Here is a 15,219-nt window from a genome sequence, read left to right as displayed (position 1 = left end):
TGGGATTTTCCTCCCCTTTCCCAGTGGCACTCGCTGGGGGTGGAATCTTACAGTCCCGCTGTAGTCAATAGGGTTACCTATTAAACACACTCCTTGCTGTCAAGAAACTGTTAGCGGGGTCATAAGATCCCACCAGCGTAAACGCCAGTGAGATTTTGGCCATAGCATTTCCTTTATCTTTCCCAATGATTCTATATTCTGTGTCAAAATTATTCATCTTCATGGACTATTAGTATTTATTTATTTAACTTTCAGCCAGTATCTGAAGCAGAACTAAACTATTCATCACCTTTGTATCCTGACTGAAATGTGCTTCAAGCTAATATCCATTCCATCACCAAGATGGCCTAATTTCACTGGTGTATCATTGTTCATCATTGTACCACCTTAGCTCATCTGCTACTGAAATTCTCACCCATACTTTTGTTATCTCTGGATCATTTCAAAGCTCATTTACTTGCCATCTACCTTGCACTCTGCTAAGTTGAGCCCAGCCAAATCAAAATCTTTCCTAATTTGCTGATTAATTCCCATTCTTCCATCACCCTTGCACATTTGCTGTTATCCATTCGTACTGGTCCAGCAAAACCTCGATTTGAAAATTCTTCCTGGTTTTCTTACATTTCTCTTTGGCCTCACCTTCGTTTTTGACATCCTCCAGCCACACAACTGTCCGAGGGTCTTGATGTTGCTCCAAGTCCAACCTCTCTTAAGCCCTGATTTTAATCATTGCATCTTGCCCTCAGTTCCATCAGGTCTCTGTTCTGGAACTGCCCCCTCCTCCCTGCCTCTTACCATTCTGCCCCGTACCTCATCAACGATGTTTCTCAAAACCAACCTCTTTCAAAATGTTCATAACATTTCCTGAAATTTCTTTACGTAGCTCAGTGGGAAATTGTGTTGATTACCTCTCCTATGAAGCACCTTGGGGTGTTTTACAAATCTAAAGGTGCTACATGAATGCAATCACCTCGCCTGCCACTTAATTGGAGCGGGCGAGGGTCTAACAACAGAAATCTTCGTTGAATTCAAGTGAGAATTTCTGTTTCCACTCGAGCAAGGCTGTAAAATCCTGCCCATTGTCTTCTCAATTGTGCAAAGAAAATTTGAATCCTCTGCACATCTGAAATGAGATACTTTTGCCCAAGTTAGTGTTTTAATGAAGGTAATATGACAATCCCAATAGCTTAGCAACCTACTGAGCAAACAAAAAAGAACACACATTCAAATTTTCTGTTAGCTCTTTGCAGGGGTATAATTCCCCTGCTTCCTGCTTCATTTATATACAGAGAACAGCGAGTTATAATTACATAAAGCAACAAATATGCCAATACATTTCTTATGTTGAGTAGAGGCTTTCTTTTTGATTAAAAATAGCTCAGTAACTTCAAACAAATTCTCCATTTACATTGATTAAACGTGATGGGCAGAGTTTTACCAGCTCCATGGCGATGGGCTTAGAGGTGGTAAAATGGCAGGGGAACTCATTGGAGTTGAATTCCAACCTCTTCCTGCCAAAAGGCAAGTTTCCCCTGGGTAGTCAAGCAGCAAGGTCAGGAATGTGCAGGACAGCAGTGGGCAGGCAAACCAGGCTGATATTACAGCACTGTAACTTTAACATCATGTGCAGACTGCAACAAGGACTGTAGTGACAATAAATTTATTCAACTAAATCTGCAGGTGTAAGAAAACACTTGTGCTCTGTCCAAGGTCTTGGAGAAATCTGGTGCACCTCCGCCACGTGACACTAGATGTTACATAGTCATGAGGCAACCCGGTCTACAAGTTCCCCCTCTATGAAAACAGTTCGGCTTCTGCGACCTCTTTCTATTTCCATATTTTTAAATGTTCAGGATGTGCCTCAAGATGGAAGTGTTCTCTCTTATCTTTACATACAATGGCAGCTCAAACCTCAGATGGTGGGTGTGTTTAGGTGTCTTTGCTGAAGGACATGCTATTGACCCCCCAATCCCAGGAGCCCATCCATCATCCTTAACTGAACAGTGAGCATGCCCTCTGGTCATGCATAGCTTGACACTGAAAAATCTTGTCAGGCAGTTAATGTAACTTGTTGCAGAATTGGGACCTGATATTGTCCTGATATTGAGTTCCCAATCCCCAAAATGAAAACAACCTCCATTGTCAGCAATATCAGTTGTAGAATTCTCACTTGATTCACAGATGATGCCCCACTTCGGAGTTGCCCAATAATATAGTCTGACACTTTGGTGCAGCACTGAGACAGTGCCACACTGTCAGAGCTGTCATCTTTCAAATGAGACGTTAAGGCAAGTCCTCTGCTGCTCTTATAGATGGATGTAAAATATCCTGAGCAAAGAGACCCCAGCTAACATCACTAAAAACTGCCAGGTTATTATCTCTTGGATCTTGCTGTGCATAGGTGTTTCCAATATTTCAACGGGATGTAATTGTCAGTGAAGCACTTTGGAACCCCTGAGGTTGTGGAGGGCAATATATAAATGCAATGCAAATCTCTTTTTCCTGGAAGAGCTGTACCAACATGCAATCATGATGTGGAGATGCCAGTGTTGGACTGGGGCAAGCACAGTAAGAAATCTCACAACACCAGGTTAAAGTCCAATGGGTTTATTTGGTAGCAAACGCCTCTAGCTTTCAGAGCACTGCCCCTTCGTCGGGTGAATGAGGTGACAGTAAGCAGGGTGCTTTGGCCGGTTATTCAATGGAAAAGACTGGTCAGCCTCAGAATGATTAATGTTTCATGAATAATGATTTATTATTGAACACTTAGGGCACGTCAAACACACTGACACAACCACTGATCTGGGAACGTACACTAGTACGGGTGCCGATGCTGTGGCACTATGAGGGGGCGGGGCGGAAGACGCCGTGGTGGCGACTTCAGAGGGCGCGGCCCGCCTCTGCGCCTGCGCGCACCGCTCCGCAGGGGTAAGGGAGCATGGCTACTCACACAGATTGGTAGTGACGTCAGAGGGGTGTGCTTTGGCACAGTGAGGGGGCGGGACGGGTGAGCAGTGATGTCAGAAAGGCCGTGGTCCGCCTCTGCGCCTGCGCGCATCACGCCGCTGGCGTGAGGGGGCGTGACGACCGACACAGATGGGGTGTCGTCAGAGGGGATGGTCCGGCGGCGGTGGGGCGGTGCGGGTGACGTTGATGAGCGGTGATGTCAGAGACGGCGTGGTCCGTCTCTGCGCCTGCGCGCACCGCTTTGCAGGCCAATGAAGCTCGGACCGGAAGTGAGACGCGGGCCGGAAGTGGTGCTGTTCGCTAGGCTGAGTGGTCGTGAGGGGCGGTGAGGATGATGGTGACGGTGCGGAGCGGCTAACGGCGGTAGCAGCAGCGGTTTCGTGTCGGCAATGTGTAGGTAGGAGCCGGATCACTTACTCTCCCCACCCCTGTGTGAACCCGCAGTGACTCCCGCTGCCTGGAGCTGCCACGTACTCTGTCAGCGGCCGGCGCCTTGTCTCTGACTGCCGGCCTTCACCCGGAGGCGGGCTGTGGAGCGGATAGAGCTCCAGCTTGGCCCTTCCAGCCGGCCCCGGGGGGGCACCCACTGTCCCTGGGGTAAAAATCCAGCCTAAAACTGCCGGTACTGGGGTTGGAATCAGCCTTTGAGCAACAGCTGATTGGCTGCCGGCTCCATTCTACCTCCTGATTGGCTGTTAGCGAGGAGACTGTCACAGACCCGGGGACAGAATGAGACAGACAGCCCCTGGGTGGGGACAGACCCAGGGGAATGGGACTGATAGACATCCCCAGGTTGGGGACAGACCCGAGGGAATGAGACAGATAGACAGCCCCTGGGTGGGGACAGACCAAGGGGAATGGGACAATCAACCCCTTAGAGATGGCAGCTCGGAAGTGTGAAGTGATCCATTTCGGCAGGCAGATTGTGGGGAGACAGTATAAAACAAAGGGAGAAACTCTGAAAGATGTGTGGAACAGAAAGACTAGGAGTATATGTATATAAGCCATTGAAGAAGGCAGGGCATGTTGAGAGAGGGCAATTAATAAAGTATATGGTATCTTGGGCTTTGTTATTAGGGGCATGCAAGAGTAAGGAGATCATGTTGAATTTGAATCACAGGCAGTGACTCCCATCTTTAGCCTCATCTGGAGTACTGCATTCAATTGTGGGTGCCACACTTGAAGAATGTGAAGGCACTGAAAAAAGTACAGATGAGATTTAGAAGAGTGATTTTGGGAATAAAGAACTGTAGTTACGATTGGGACCGTTTTCCATGGAGAAAAGAAAGCTGAGACAAGACTTGAAAGCAATGCTCAATATCCTGAGAGGCATGAGTAGGGGAAATAGTGAAAACTGTTTCCACTAAAGAGAACATCAAGAATTAAAGGGCAAAAGGAGTAAAAGTAATGAGAAACAAAATCATCTAGAGGATGTCTGGAGTCTAAAACACACTTCCTGAGAGAGCATTAGAGCCAGGTTCAATTGAGGTATTTAAGAGGGAATTGGATTTTTATCTAAAAGAATGTGCAAGTTTACAGTGATAAGGCAGGGGAGTGGGACTAGGTAGAATGCTCTGTCAGAGCCAGTACAGACTTGATGGGCTGAATGGTGGCCTCCTGTACTGTAAAAAAATTTTTGAAGTGGGACAGAAACTCAGCCGCTGGGTGGTGACAAACCCAGGGTGAGTGCGTCAGCCAGCCTTCCCCGCGGCGGAGGGAATTCTGTTCCCCTCTGCAAGAGTCAGTTGCATTAATGCTTGTCATCAAAGCGTTAGATACATTTAAACTCTGCAGATAAAGGTGTAAACACTGCTTTGCTGGCTTATTTTTGGTGAAGGCGCTCGTGAGTTGATCTGTTTCCAGTTGGAGTATTCTCTTTCCCTGGCTGTTTGGTCTGACTATAGAGCAGTAACATTATGAAAAGTTATATTGATATTTGATAGCGTTGAGTTGTCATGAACTTCCTGAAGTTGGCTATGGGAGCTGATTCTCAAGCAATACGTGATTCCATCGGAAACCACCACAAAGCCACAAATGTTTGTCATGTTATAACTTCAATTTCTTGGTGACCAAAAAATAAAACTGGAATAGAAATTCCAATGTACCAAGTCATTTCCCGTTCACTCCCATCTTTTGTGGCCAGTTTCAGTCAGATGTTTTTCATAGTTCTTTAACCTTTTTTACTGTACATGAATAAATAAACTGAAGCATGTTTATTACGGGAAGGTATATAGTGGGAGTTCTCCAGGGGCTGCTGTAAGGAGCACAGCTTTTCTTGATGTATATTAATAACTGGTGTACAGGGCACAAAAGCTGAAGACTTGGAAATATTGTGAATAGTAAATGTGATGGTGGTTGCCTTCAAGACAATACAGACAGGCTTGTGGAATGGGCAGATGCGTGACAGATGAACTGTAATGCAGAGTAGTGTGAAGTGAAACAGTTTGCTCAAAGAAAGAGAGGCATCAAAAAGTAGGGATGCAGAAAGTATGTTTTGGGGGTATATTTGCATAAATCATTGAGGATGGCAGGACAGGTTGAAAAAGTGGTTTAAAGCATATTGGATCCTGGGCTTATACGGTAAATGTGTACAAAACACTGGTGCGGCCTCAGCTGGAGTATTGTGTCTGATTTGAATGCAGCAGATTGTCTCTCCATTTCAACTTTCTAAATATGTTCCTTTAGCAACTGATTTGTATACACTAATAAACCTGCTGCTTTATTCATTGAAGCGAAATGCAGCACAAGTAAGAAAAACAACTGTTGGGTGTGTATCAGGATGACTCCTCAAACCAGACTTTGTTCTGTAAAAGTTCTGATGGCTGTTAGAAAGGCAAAGAAATTAAGTGTGAATAATGGAAGCTGCACTGTATTTCATTTGTTACCCCACTTGAAGTTGGAATTGGATTGTTGACAGTAGCTGTCCTAAGTATGCCTTTGTTGAAATGCAGTGAAATTGGACTTGGCATTGAGATATTTGCCATACTTGTTTCATGCTATACTTTTGCAATGTTATACTTATAAAATGACAACTCATATGAAACATGTTGTGACATCATTGGTATTTTGAGCAGAAGTATCAGTTTGTTTCAGGAAAGCAAAATGCCTCCTGTTGAAGAAAGTGAGTGGTTTTTCTCTATTACTAAGGTATATTGTTAATATTTTCCATCTTTCGATTGCTGACAGCAGTACTGAGTTGGCAGCACGTAGATTCTCTTACTCAGTTCATTTGTGATTCAGAAAGAACACTTCACCTAATTAATACATCTTCCATCCAATCTGTACCTTTTTTGAAGATTGGGAGTTGAGTACAGGAGTCACCACCCTCCTCTAGAGCTGTTTGAATAACCTTGTTTTTTAAATTTATATTATGAAAGTAAAGAATCAATCATTTTTCCAATTTTGGACTTCAAGTCCTAGTTTTGGATGTTTCTATGTGGGATAATATTGGCAAGTGTAAGGTAAAAACTGTATACCAACATTATGCAATCATATCAGTGTGTATCTTACAGTCAGGTTGGCTGAATATTTCCATTTCTTACACTTGGTATTGTTATCAGCTATTGTTTTATGCTAGCACGTCTATAGTTTTATTCTATACCCACAAGGAACTAATAAACAAACTTATGAAAATCCTTGCAGCTTGCCAGGAGAGCAAACTGAATCCAGAGTGTGTCCTGAAGTTTAAGCCTTGCCACTATCTGAACTCACTAAAAGTAATCTTAAGTAAATAAGAGTGCTGAGGATTTAAAAGGCTCTGAATATATTTTCCGTAAATCGTATTTAACTTATCAGCTGTGGAGTAGTTTTGTTTTCGGTAGGTTTCATTTTTCAGTTTATTAACAATAGCCTAGAGTTATATAGCACTTTTATTACACTAACACACCCAAGGCAATTCACAGAAGCATTATGCAACAAAATTTGATACCAAGCTACATAAGGTGATATTTGAGCTCATGGCAGACGTTGGTTTTAAGACATGGGGAAAGGGGGTAGAGAGGAAAAGGAATTCTGGAGCTTAGGACATTGTCAGCTAAAAGCACAGCTATCAGTGATGCAGCAGTGAAAATTGGGGATGAGATCAGAATGAGGTGAGCACAGACATCTGGGGCCTGAGATTATAGAGTTAGAGAGGTTGGGGAGAGATTTGAAAACACGGGAGAGAATTTTAAAATTATGCCAACGTAGGTCAGTGAACACATGGATGGATGGTCAGTGAACAGCACTTGGTGTGAGGACGAGTACAGGCAGGAGAGTTTTTGATGTTCTCAAGTTTAAGAAGGGTAGAATTGCAAGGTTGGCTGGCCAGACGTGTGCTGCAGGTAGTCAAGTCTGGAGGTAACAAAAGGTATGGATGAATGAGACAAACTGAGACTAGGAATGGTCAGGTGATGTTACAGAGGTGGGATTAGTTTAGTGATGGCATGGGTATATGACCAGAAGCTCATCTCAAGGCCAAATGATACAACAAAGTTTTGTTTCATTTAGTCTCAGGCAGTTGGCAGGAAAGGGGATGGGAGCAGGGATCAAAGACAATAGTTTCAACCTTCCCAGTATTCCAAGTGGAGAACATTTCTGCTTACCTAGTACTTGATGTTGGGTAAATAGCTTTGACAATTTAGAAACAGTGGAGGAATTGAGAGAGGCAGTGGTGAGGCAGAGCCGGGTGTCAGTGTATATGTGAAAAAAGTGTTGCGTTTCTGGGCAACATTAGAGGCACTGAGATGAAAACTATGAAGGGGCAAAGGCTAGATTCTTGGGGACATCAGAGATAACAATGAGAAAGTGGAAGGGAAATCTTTGCAAGTGATATTTTGGCTGTGATTAGATATATAAGGATGGAACCAAGTGGGTGTATTACCACCAGCTGGATGAGAGTGGAGAGGTGTTGGAGGAAGGTAGTGCGGGCAACTAGATCAAAAAGCCGTGGGATGAGGAGGCAAAGTTTACCGATCAGTAACATGAAGGAGACAAGTCAAGTGTGCCAAATATGGGAGTTCTGGGAAAGATTGGAATGGATCTGGGAGATGACAAAATATTGGAGGAGTCTGGAGAGGAAAGAAAAGTTAGAGATGGGATGGTAACTTGCATGAGTGATGAGGTTATGGATTGTGTTATTTTTGAAGAGGGCGTAGTGATTGCAGATTTAAAAGATAGAATGACAGCACCTGAAACGGGAATACTGTTAACAATATGAGCTAACATAGGAAGGGAAATCGTGTGGTCAGCAGTTTAGTAGAAACCAGTTGATCTTGTAGACAAGGTAAGCATGAGAAGAGGTAACAGTGAAACTAAAGATGCGAGTTCAGGGCTGGGCAAGAAATCTTTAGAGGAAGTTTGGCCCACTGAGCTAATGGAAAGGAAGAAAGCAGCAGGGAGAGCTGGTCGGATTGTCTTAATCTTAGTAAACTTGTTATAAGTGAGGGAGGTGGGTTTAAATACAGTGTGTAATAGAGAAAAAAAATGTTTAACAGACATCTGATAGTGCTTTCTGTTGCCTTGCTTGATCTGGCAGCAAGTGAATAAACCTGTTGTCCTTGTACTTAAGGAAGCAGAGGGCAGGACTGGGGAAAAGGCTAGAGAGAGAGAGTAATGGTTTTATTGGGGGATTAGAGCATCAAAGGTGGAGGAGAGCAAATCAGCAGCTGTAAAAATGATGTGGCAAATGGAGGGACAGAGGCCAGATAGTGTGCATTTGGAAAGTGTAGTTTTAAGCAAATTAGGGGATCATCTTTAGTGGGGTCAACACAGAAGGAGGTGATGTTGGGGGTGACAATTGATACAAGAAAGTGATCAGAGGTCATCTTATTACATTACTGATAATGTACTTATGTTTCATTGTAATGTATGTTTTATTGAAGCTATTTTCTATCTACTTTAGTGTCTTATCTGTCACTGCTGCGGGGTATAGATGAAAGGAGCACAGCTGCTGAAGAGGATTTCAGTTGTTTATATTGAATAGATAACTGAAAATATTGAAGTTGAGTGAATGGCATTGTGAAGATTAATATAGGTTGTAGACTGAAAAACCTTAATCAGTGATGTAAATGTTTTGTTTTCTTTTACAGTATACTTTGATATAGATGCAGTGTTTCAAATGCAGCTATCAGAAAACCAGACACTTATAAGCCGTAATGCATAAATTTGAATTATTAAATGTGTAAAATACCAGCTTGTTTGGCTAGGTGTCTTGCTATTAGCCTCATTTTCAGTTTTTTTGCATGCTCTGGGTGGCCCCAATGACCTTTGATGCCACTCGTTTCAGCCCGACCCAACTCATTCCAGCAGCATGATTTCTAAACCCATCAATAAACCTAATTACTGCAAAAAAAAGTGAAGGACTGGTCTTCAGGATTGCTCGACCTACAAACAAGAGAAAGTGGACTTGTTTTAACTGTGTCAGCAATTCATAAACTCTCCACTCTGTGCTGAAAGGCTGACTATATTGAGGTAATGCCAGTCTACGAGTATAGAAGGTTCTGACATTAGTTTACTCAGAACCTGCTTCCAGTCAAACAATGGAACGTGCTGAAAAACAAAATGCCTTCAGATGTCTTCCATCAAGCCAGGATACCACAGGCTTTCTTGCTATCCTACCAAAGGTATGTTGTAATAAAATCAGCAACAAGAACCCAAAGCAAACCCGGGCAGTCTCAGTGATCTAATAGCACTAGAAGATAGGGTAAAGCTACCAGCACGTCACACCCAGCTGAAAATGCCTAACTGGCAGCAGGGAAGAAGTTCTTGAGTTGATTGGTACATGATCTCAGACCTTGTATCTTATTCCAAACAAAGTAGGTGGAAGCGAGTATGTCCAGGGTGCGTGGGGTCCTTGATTATGCTGGCTGCTTTTCCGATAGGCACAGTCCAGAGATTGCCAGTTTGAGACATTCTACCTGTGGTGGTAAATAAACCAAGGTATTTGAGAAGTGACTTATTTATGATATATCCTAAATCTTTTTTAAATAAAGCATGACAAGCTAAGACTCATTTAAATGTAAAGATTCGGAGCAAAAGGACCCATTATTGTAGAATATTTCTCCCATGGATATATTTGGCCGTTTCTTTTAGCTGTTCACATACCGTTAGCAGAACAGGTCAGTACTATTAAAGGGACTATAATTGGAGGTAGTCTAATGATTTATTTTTCTTCTATTGAAGCAAGAGTTTGTATTTATATAATGCCTTCTATGGCCTCGGGACATTGTCGTTTTCTAGACAACATGGTACATTTGAAATGTATACACTGTAATATAAGGAAACACAGCAGCTAATTTGCTTAAAGTCTCTCAAACAGTAGTTAGTTAAAAGATAAATATTGGCCAAGACACTTAGAGATCCCTGCTCATCTTCAGTTAGTGCCATGTGATTTTTCATATCCACTGGGAGAGCAGGTGAGACCTCGGTTTGACATTTTTTCAAAAAGGAAAAATGTATTACTCCATTACCACCCCACTGAAGTATCAGACTAGTTTACGTGAAAATGTTTCTCAAATGGGCTTTGACTTTCTGACTCAAACAAGAAGGCTAACACAGAGCCAAGACTGGAACTTCACTTTTGCCTCGTTTCTGACCAATGGGATTAATGGATTAATCCATTAATATATATAAAATATATATAATATTAACAAAATATATATAAATATATATTTTATTCACTTATCTAAGGATGGCAAACTGATCATTCTTGATTTGCCTACATAGTATTTTCAATTTTAACAGAATGAACTGATTAAAGTTAACCAATTGAGCAGAATGAAATCTGGGTACCAAGGAGAGATTACATAAGGTTATGTCCCCTAAGATCTAAAAAAAAGTAAGGGATGGTTTGATAAAAGTTTAAGGCAGCAAGGGACAGAGATAGGATCGATAGAAACTCTCTTCAGTCAGGAATCTAGTACTCAGAGGCACAGCATTAAAATTAGAGCTAGATTTTTCAGGAGTGACATTACATAAGAACATAAGAAATAGGAGCAGGAGTAGGCCATCTAGCCCCTCGAGCCTGCCCCGCCATTCAATAAGATCATGGCTGATCTGTCGTGGCTCAGTTCCACATTCCCGCCCTCTCCCCATAAGCCTTAATCCCCTTGCCTATCAAAAACCTATCAACCCGCGTCTTAAAAATATTGAGCGAGGCAGCCTCCACCACTTCAACAGGCAGAGAATTCCAGAGATTCACCACCCTTTGAGTGAAGAAGTTCCTCCTCAACTCTGTTCTAAACCGCCCCCCCCTTTATCCTGAGGCTGTGCCCTCTAGTCCTATTGTCCTTTCTGAGCGGGAAGAGTCTCTCCACCTCTATCCTATCCATCCCATTCAACATCTTATACGTCTCAATGAGATCTCCCCTCATTCTTCTAAACTCTAACGAGTACAAGCCTAGTTTATTCAGCCTCTCCTCGTAGTTCAACCCCCTCAACTCTGGAATCAGCCTAGTAAACCTCCTCTGCACTCCCTCCAAGGCCAAAATATCCTTGCGTAAGTGCGGCGACCAAAACTGCACACAGTACTCCAGCTGCGGCCTCACCAGCGCCCTATACAGCTGCAGCAAGACCTCCCTACTTTTATATTTAGAAAGTGCACACACACGTGTGCATGTACAAACACACAGGTAGAAGTTTGGAACTCTGCTGCAAATGGCAGTTGCTACTTGATCACTTGCTAATTTAAGTCTAAGGTGCATAGATTTTTGTTAACCAAAGATATTAAGGGATATGGGGCAAAGTCAGATCTTTGGAGTTGGATTACAGATCAGCTATAATCCTGCTGGATAGTGTTAGACACTAATGGGGTTGACCTGTTTATGTTCTCATGACAGTCATTTCATATGCAGTGATACTTAGAATCGGCATTGCTTTGATTCTTAGTGAAAAATTGCCTAAAATGCCCTGGCCTATTTTACTGAAGGTAAGACTTCAAAGGTGTTTAATGTTAAAGTTTTAGTATGCATATCAAGACTTAATTTTTGTACTTTTTATAGAATCTCAAATGATATAAAACAGAAGGAGAGCATTTAGCCCATCGAGCCTGTCAACTCTTTGTGGAGCTATTCAACATACATCCAAGTTAGGATGATGGATGACTTGGAAGGAGGTTTGAGGTGGTGGTATTTTTACATGCCTTACAGTGCACTAAGGCAGAGAGAAATATTTAAGATGGTGGGTGGAGTGCTGATCAAGCAGGAAACTTTGTCCACATTGTTGTGAGGCTTCACAGGTATTTCTCCAGGCAGGTGAAGAGTGTTCATCACTCTCCTGACTTGTAAATAGTGAAAAAGTTGAGGAGTTCTGATGTGAGTTATTGATCGACCTCTGACCTGCTTTTGTTGCCACAATATTTATGTGACTCGTCCTGTTAAATTTCTGCCAATGGTGACCCCAGGATCATGAAAAGAACTAATGCAAACAGTTTCTAGCAGAAAAATAGAATGCTGCAGATGCTGCAATCTGAACTAAAAACAGAAATGCTGGACGCACTCAGCAGACCGTATGGGAGCTGAGAAGAGTGAAACAGAGTTAAGGTTTTGGGTCAACAACCTTTCATCAGAACTGGGTAAAATTAGAAACGTAGTAAATGTGGAAACATAAAAGATAGCAGGAGGCCATTTGGCTCTTCGAACCTGCTTCGCCATTCATCACAATCATGGTTGATTGTCCAACTCAATAGCGTAATCCTGTTTTTCTCCCCATAAGCTTTAATCCCATTCGCCCCAGGTGCTATATCCAGCTGCGTCTTGAATACATTCAGTGTTTTGGCATCAACTAACTACTTCCTGTGAGAATGAATTCCACAGGCTCACCACTCTTTGGATGAAGAAATGTCTACTCACCTCTGTCCTAAATGGTTTAGCCCAAATCCAAGCAACTAGTAGACTACATGACATCTCTAACTTCCCCCAATTTTGATGAAAGGTCATTGTCTTGAAGCGTTAACCATTGTTATTTGCTTGGAATGAAAGCTGTGGCCCTTTTGGATCCAGCAACGAGAAATCATCTTTATAATCTAATATATAACTAGACATTTAACCTTTATAACGTCTTATTAAAATGGATGTACTAAATGTGAATTAGGGCAATAAGCATTATGCCTATACAAGCTTTAACTTGTTGTAATCAATTTAATTACAGTTTCTTATCAAGATTTTTGACATAAACTTTAAATTGGCTTGAGTAGGATGAAGGTGCGCTGTTTCAAATTGGTTGATTATATTTAAATTAAAGACATTGTGAATTGAGCAAGTCACTTGAATTGTTCAATTTATTGCAGTTGCAACTTACAGCTGGAGGATAAGGCATATGCATAGCAATCAAGCATGGTCTCATTACAACTTCAATTAAAGTGATTAAAAGGAGTTTGTTGTGGTGTGTGAAACCAAACAGTTTGTGTGTGAGCAAACCTGAGGTTGCATTACATCTGAGCAAATAGTGACATTGATATGCTGCAGTCTGGTGAAAGCTGAATTGGGAAGAATGTTGCACAGCTTGGAAAATTAAAATTGATTTATTTGACAAGGTGATGGTGAACATAAAAGATGCAGCATCACAGCTCCCCCCCACCCCCCTGATGTGAGTCCAGGTGGTCAGATAATATGCACTTCTCTCTCTGCAGAATGGATTGTGGTCAATGCATTCTCAGTGGGCCAAGTGGTCGTCTTAGAAAATATCAATAGCCAAGATCCAGGGGATCACATCACTTGACTTATTTATCCTCCACAGCACTGAAGCCTTCAAGTAAATATATCAATAAGATTATGTACAGATGTTGAACATATGAAACTTGAAAACACTAAAACCTTCGTTAGTATATAATTCTGAGTGCAGTTTCCCATGAGCTACATTTTCCTTCTTTTTTTATTATCTTTTTCCTTCAGTGGAGGATGAGAGTTTGTGGTGGCGCAGCTATGGAACATATAAAGTTACTCATTTTAACTTCTAACTTACGCCAGAAGTTATTAAAAACTAGAAATAATGATATAGGCGTTTCCCCTTCTCTGACTCCAGTTTTCAGCCTATCCACTTTAATGAAAGCCACATTACTTACTGGCTGGTGAGCACAGAAGCAATAACCATGGTCAGTGTCCTTCAGTGCAAATCTTGCCAACACTTAGTGTTATATTTTTCAGTTTATGATGCAATTTGTCTTTATGTCTTGGCATATTCTTAGTTTAAGTAGTTGCTTCTGTTTGTAACTTTAACAAATTGTGAAGCATTTGGTCACTTGTCGGGGGAGGGAGGGGGGAGTGTGTGAATGTGTGTTGCTTTAATTAGATTAAGATAAATTGGTATTATACTGTCATTGGCATGTAGTAGTAAGTTTTAGCTGAGCTGCTATTTGTTTTTGCAGATGCATGCAAAAGCTTAAATTGTGCACAAGTCTTTAGTTCATTCAACTGGTTGCAACACAATACCTAAATTAAGAAAGATGTTTCTGCATTGCATGGTAAATGATTAAAAATTATGCTATATTAGAAGGGTATTATAAGGTTTTATGTAGAGTTGTAAAAACTGGTGTAGTGAGATTCCAGATACAATACCAGTGCCTGGAAATGCTGCTGTTGTGTTTGGAACTGTCAGTGTAAAACCAGTTGCCCTTCTGTCATTTAATTTACATGGCATACAATTTGTAAAATTAAGCAGGATAGTGCAGTCTCTCCTGAACAAACAGTTTACCATAACAGCTTTCAAGTGTGGCTTCCACCACTGAATAATTCAATTTGCATTGAACTGTGATGCTGTGAAAATAAGGTATGTTAATAGGATTGGTTTGATGTGCAACGGGGCTTTCTTTGGGACAGCTCGTGAATAGTTGAGCCTTGATCAAGTTGAACTTTTAATGAAGTTGTGATATTGCCAGAGCAGGCATGTCCAGTACTTTTCACCATTTGGGTATTGGTTTGAACTTGGTAATCTGAAGTATAATTTCAACATTTGACCTGGACACCAAAGTGAGAGGTTTGATTAATGCAGAGATGGACTGTAACAATGTACAGGAAGACTTGGATGTGGTGTATTTGGATTTTCAGAAGGCTTTTAAAAAGTCTTAGACAGGAGCTTAGCAAATAAAATTAGAGCACAGGGGATTGGGGAAAATATACTTGTATCGATTTGAGAATTCGTTATCAGACAGAGTAGAAATAAATGGATCGTTAGACATCTTTTTCCAAACTCATTACACTACCATCCAGAAGGACAAGGGCAGCAGACATGTGGGAATACCCCCACCTGTTCCCCTACAAGCCACTCACTAACTTGACT

At 41.8% G+C, this 15,219-nt stretch overlaps 1 protein-coding gene across 3 annotated transcripts in view; it reads left to right on the top strand.

Annotated features, from left to right (window-relative positions):
* The first annotated feature begins 3,235 nt into the window (after positions 1 to 3,235).
* LOC145356353 (nuclear distribution protein nudE-like 1) overlaps positions 3,236 to 15,219 on the top strand; it is a 50,557-nt gene continuing 38,573 nt past the window's right edge. For 2 of the 3 annotated variants that reach the window (XM_080209004.1, XM_080209007.1), the window contains exon 1: positions 3,236 to 3,364. The gene's annotated coding sequence lies outside the window, so the exon portion shown is untranslated. The remainder of the gene's footprint in view (positions 3,365 to 15,219) is intronic. The other variant, XM_080209006.1, reaches the window with a different exon arrangement.

This window comes from Carcharhinus amblyrhynchos, chromosome 21 (genome assembly GCF_965287045.1).
Source record: "Carcharhinus amblyrhynchos chromosome 21, sCarAmb.v2.hapA, whole genome shotgun sequence".
Classification (NCBI taxonomy): Eukaryota; Metazoa; Chordata; class Chondrichthyes; order Carcharhiniformes; family Carcharhinidae; genus Carcharhinus; species Carcharhinus amblyrhynchos.
This window is presented reverse-complemented; position numbering and strand designations above follow the sequence as displayed.